The sequence below is a fragment of the Nycticebus coucang genome, chromosome 12, assembly GCF_027406575.1.
Source record: "Nycticebus coucang isolate mNycCou1 chromosome 12, mNycCou1.pri, whole genome shotgun sequence".
Taxonomy (NCBI): domain Eukaryota; kingdom Metazoa; phylum Chordata; class Mammalia; order Primates; family Lorisidae; genus Nycticebus; species Nycticebus coucang.
Window position 1 is genome coordinate 62,713,368 of NC_069791.1, and position 6,000 is coordinate 62,719,367.

Genomic DNA, 6,000 nt, shown 5'->3' on the forward strand with positions numbered 1-6,000 from the left:
AACAGTGACAGATGCCCAGCAGGGAGCACCTTCTGTGTGCTTACATGAGGTCCTCGTGGCCACCCAGAGCCACGGGCACCATTTCATGCCTATCTCCCAGATGAGGGATCAGAGAGGGGATGCAGTTTGCAGGGGGCCATAGCCAGGAAGTTGGGAGCAGGCCTTGGAGACCTGGTTAGGTCTACTTGACCCTGCTTTGACCTCCCACTAGGCCACTCTTAGTGCTGCAGCCCCAGGCTCTATCACCCCAAAGGCTCTCCTAGGGTCCCACAGGAATGCTGACTTGGGACTAATGGACCTGAGGGGTCTTTGGGACCCAGCAGACCCCCCCAGGACCCCAGCTGTGGAAGGCCTAGACCCCCTGGCCCCAGGAGGCAGGTATGACCAGTGGCCCAGGCTTACAGAACAGATGGTGGTCAGCCAGGGCCTGGGCTCTGCAGATACCCTCTCCATGCTTCCCATTGGAGGAGATGTGGCTATTCCTTGGCATGCTCCCCTCTCCAGACCCTGGCCTCCCTACCACTCAAAATGCCTAAGAAGCTGCTCTATGTGCCAGGCTCACCCCTTAGGCTTCACTAAGCCCTGCAGTCCCCTCCAGGCCCAACTTCAGACCAGGAGGGCACCAGGTAAGAAAATCAGTGTCAGGCTCAGCGTCTATGGCTCAAGTGGCTAAGGTGCCAGCCACATACACCTGAGCTGGTGGGTCCGAATCCAGCCCAGGCCCGCCCAACAGTGACGGCTGCGACCAAAAATAGCCAGGCGTTGTGGCAGGCACCTATAGTCCCAGCTACTTGAGAGGCGGAGGCAGGAGACTGGCTTGAGCCCAGGAGTTGGAGGTTGCTATGAGCTGTGATGCCACAGCACCCTACCCAGGGCGACAGCTTAAGGCTCTGTCTCAAAAAAAAAAAAAAAAAGAAAATCAGTGTTGGCTTGGCACCCATAGCACAGTGGTTATGGTGCCAGCCACTAGCACTGAGGCTGGCAGGTTCAAGCCTGGCCCAGGCCAGCTAAACAACAATAGCTGCAACAAAAAAATAGCCGGGCGTTGTAGCAGGTGCCTATAGTCGCAGGTATTTGGGAGGCTGAGGGAAGAGAATCACTTAAGCCCAAGAGTTGGAGGTTACTGTGAGCTGTGATGCCACTGCACTCTACTGAGGATGACACAGTGAAAACTGTCTCAAAAAAAAAAAAAAGATCAGTGTTGGCCAGGAGTAGTGGTTCACACCTGTAATCCCAGCACTTTGGGAGGCTGAGGTGGGAAGATCGCCTGAGCTCATGAGTTCAAGACCAGCCTGAGCTACAGCAAGAAACCATCTCTAAAAATAGCCGGGCATTGTGGCGGGTGCCTAAAGTTCCAGCTACTCGGGAGGCTGAGACAAGAGAATTGCTTGAGCCCAAGAGTTAAAGGCTGTAAGCTATGACATCAGAGCACTCTACCAGGGGCGACAAAGTGAGATTCTGTATCAAAAAAAAGAAAGAAAACCAGTGTCGTGGGCTCATGCCCTTCGACCCATATGATGCAGTGAGAGCCCTATGCCCTCAACAAGTCCATGAGCTGAAGGACCTCCTCTGGAAAATTCCTATTCATGCCTCAAGGCCCAGTGACATACCACCTTCTCTGAACAGCCCTTCTGGACTCCCCCAGGAAGTGTGGTGCCTCCAGTGCCCAGGCACAGGCCTCAGGGGATTCCCTGTGGACCCCTGTGAATACAGTGGGTGGGGCACTGAGAGTGTCATTTTGGGTCTGGATGAAGGATGGTCATGCGGGGAGATGACTGGGACTTCCAGCTCTGCCATCCTATCTTCTCCAGTGCTTCCTAGCAGGTCGCCTCCAAGGAGGGAAGGGGCCCACGTTCCATCCTGGGGAGGCTTCCAGCTACACCCGAAATGACCCTACTCCTGCCTGGGCCTAATTGGGTCAGAGCTCTAAGTTGCCCTAAAGAAGGAAGCTGGGTGCTGGGGGTGGTGATGTCTGGGCCCAGGGCTCCCCAAGCAGCATCCACATATGACCTTGGGCAACTGTGGCCCTCCTTGCCCTCATCTGCACAGTGGAGCCATGTGCACAGCCCCTGGGTGAATGTGCTGCAGAGGTTTGGGCCAGGCTACTCAGGACTTCCTAGGCTCTTCTCAGTGGCCTCTGTCCAGCCTGTTTAAAGGTCAGGGCCCATCCCCACCCAGAACTGAAAATGAAACAAGGAGGCATTTGTTTTTAGATTGTGAGGGAGCAGGTGGGCTGTCACCATGGCAACACTTCACCTCCCCCCACCCAATCTGGTAAAGGAAACCCAGGAATTAGCCAGAGGCCACAGGGGTTTGGAATGCTGCCCTTTGACACTATATGAACCATTCAGCACCCTCCCCTGAGCCTCCCTTCTCTCCTCAGATGGAAGAGGACCCTAGGGGTGCCCAGTCTCCCTGGGGCCCCCTGAACTGGTCCTGAGGGTGACAAGCTAGAGGCATGAGGGAGTGGGGAGGCCAGACCTGCTGGCTGTTGGTCCGTTCCAGGACCAGCACCATCATCTGACTGCCACGCCCTTACTCTAATAGACCTCCCTGTTTCAGTGGACTTCCCCTCATGCACATGAATTCCAAATCTGCCATGTATGTGTCCAGGCTGTCTTCCTGGCATGGGCTGCACGCAGGGGGCTCTTGCCTGCTGGTACCTGTCTCCTCTTCTGTCAGTGCCAGGGCCGGCCATGCCCCCCATAGCTGCCCTCTGTGATGGAGACAGGGCTGGTGCCACATTTCAAGGGTTGCAGAAACCAGTGGCCTGCCCCCTAGGTGCCATCATTGGGAGCTGCCAGACCCTGGTCCCTGATGTCAGCAGCCTAGGACCAGCACACACCTGTGCCCTCCACACCTGCCCGGCCTAGGCCAGACACTTCACATGGAATACTTCAGCTTAGCCTGACCTCCCTGCCTCATTCAGCAAGTGTAAAGTGAGGGAAACTGAGATCCCAAGTGGGGAGCTCAGCTGCCTAGGGTCCCATGCCCAGGACTGGAGCACTGCCTCCTGCTTCCTTCCCCAAACCTGGTCACCATCCCACCATGGCTACTTGGAGCCAGACTAGCCTCAGCCTTTGCTGCCCAGGTTCCAGGCTTGTGGAGGTCAGACCTCACCTGCTCAGCAACCCTAGGGAGGCCCACTTGAGGACAACACCCACCATAGCAGACATACTGCCCCCAGCCTGGCATGAGGAGCCCCAGAGGGGAGGAGGCCTTCCAGGAGGAGGTGCCCAGGAGCCTGCAGAGGCAGCACCAAGAGGGGAGGTGGCTTGTGGCAGGAGGGAACATGGCCAGTCTGGGTCTCTTTCTTAAGTTGCAGGAAAGAGGGCTGGAATCTGGAAGGCCGGCTGCACTCCTGGTACTCACTGGGCCTCCTCGGGGCTGCCCGCATAGCCTCTGCCTTCTGGTCTGTAGGGATAAGGGCCCAGCCCTAGGAGAGGCCACCCAGCTTCTGGGGGCTGGAGGTCGGGTGCAGGCACACAGCAAGGACTGGAGCCTGCAGGCTCCAGGCTCACACTGTGTCAGAGCCTGTGTTTCTGTCTCAAGAGTTTCAGGTGGACCTGCTGGTCCTGAAGAGCTGGCACTGCATGGCCACTGCATGGCCTGTACACTCTATCCTTGGCACACATGACTTCACCACAAACAGACTCGCTTGTGCAGTCTGCTGCCCCTGGGCTCCCATCTGCCCAGGCTGGTGCCCGGGAGCCCATCTCCTACTATAACAGGGGTGGTGGTCACCACAGCTGATACTCAGTATGTTGCAGGGAATGTCTTGTGAGCACCTGAGCCTGCAGCTACATGACACACACATGCAGCCCCTCGAGGCACCCTGATGTAAAGAGCTCCCGGCTAATCCCACAGTCACCAAGTTGGATCTAGAGGGAGCCACACTGGGCCTGCTCGGTCCCCCAAAGTGTCCTTATGACATCTTCTATAGGCCCTGGCATCAGGAGACATGTGCAGATAATCCCCAGCAAGTGGGATTAGGGAATTGGGTTTTGGTAGCTGTACTATCCATGCTGCCACCTGCCTCCCCATGTCCCTGGCTCAACAGGTCACCAAATACCCTAATCTGGCAACCTGAAGGGGGCATGTGGCCTAGGCTATTGTCATCTTGTCTCTCCCTGGGGTGAGCCCTTTGCCAGCCTCTTGCCCTTCTTTGCTGCATTGAGAACACAGCAGTGTGGCAGGGGACAGGTGTGGGCTCCAGCCCCATTCCATCCTCACCACCAGAGTCTTGTACTTTCTGGCACTTCTGGGCTGTCTCCCCAGCCATGAGATAGGAATGGGCCATGTCTCTGCCAGGTGGTCTGGGGCTTTGGGTTAAGATGGCAGCATATGAGATCCTGAGAATGAGCCAGTGGCCTTTTCCTGAGCTTGGGAGGCAGGTGGGTTTGTATGAGACAATCTGGTGAAAATGGTCAGCCTGGACCTAGCAACTCCCTGCACCCTATGATAAGGTGTTGGGGCCAGTGCATGTGGGCAGCCCTGGCTGGGTAGCAGCCTTGCTCTTTCCCAGGTTTCATTTACACAGTGGGGTGGGGGCTGGCCCTCTAACCCCCAAACCAGGCACTGGAAACCACAGAGCAAGGCCAGATAGAGAATGAGGACATACTTGAATAGGCTCTGGGGCTTTGTGGCAGAGGTGGATGGGGACAGGCAGAACCCATATGAGACCTGGAGCATATACTACAGCAGGTATTCAGGGACAGCTTGCTGGAGCCACAGAAGCCAGGACAAGCCAGGCAGTGGACAGGAAGGGCCAGCCTTACATCCAGGGCCATGCTGGGTGCTCTCCACATGGAGGGTGTCTCTAAGACAGTGGTTCTCAACCCACAGGAACTGTATTAAAGGGCCACGGCATTAGGAAGGTTGAGAACCACTGCTCTAAGAGGATGTGTTTGGGGCAGAGGGCAAGGGTGAGCAGCACTGTCCTGCATGGCTGGGTAAAGGCCACATGGGGGCAGTTCCTACCCATCGCCACTCCCAGGGAAAGGGCAGAAGGCGCCCCGGGTAGGCAAGTCAGAATAATCCTAACTGGTTCATCCCTACCACAGCTCCGGTCCCTGGTTGCCTTAGGGGATTCTGGGAGGGCAGCTGGGTGGGTGCAGCAGTGGCTGGCATGAGACCCTCAAGACAGCAGACATAGCTGGCACGCTGACCCTGACACTGGAGCCTAGAGCCAGAGCTGCCCACTTGTGGGGCCATCTGTTGGGTATCTCCAGAGGCCAAGGTCATTCTGAGGACCACAGACCTCAGGCCTATCCTGGAGGCTTTTGGGAGGGCTTGGTTTGTCTTTCCTAGCCATAGTGTCCCCTGGTGGCCTGCCTGGGAGGACAGGGGAAAGGTGCCTTGCCTGCCTACCATGAGGATGGAGAGGCAAGGACAGCTCTAACTCCAGCCTAAAGGGGAAGAAATGGGCTGGCAGGGAGAAGAGTCCAGCGTGGCTCAGGACCACTAACTTCTGGCACATGGGGAACTAGGGTACCCACCAGGCACAGCTTCACTCCACGACACTGGCTGACCCTACTAGTTGGGCTCACTTCCCCCATAGACAGTTGGGCTCTCCTCCCTCAGCCAGGGCCTGGGAAGGCAAGCCCAGGCAGCACCACTGGCTGCTTGGATTGTTCCAGAATGGGCTTCCCCAACTCTGTTCCTGGAAGGAGACGCCCACAGCCCAGGATCTTGTTCTATCTTTTAGGGTGAGAGGGAGGGGTGATCAACCCCGCAGCTGCACATGACCTGAAAAGGTTGGCCTCTGCCCAGCAGAGTTGACCTCCGGGGTAGAGGGCTGAGAGCCAACGCCTCTTGCTCTTTCTTCTCTTCTGCTTGAGGAGAAGGGCTGACCAATGTGGACAGCCAGGTGCGTAGAGCCTTCCGGGCTCCTATGGGGGGAGGTGAAGCCTAGGGGCCTAGCATTGGCCCCTACCTCCCAAGATCTTGTTCCAATTCCTGACACCCCAGACGGGGACACAGGACACCAGACAGCACACA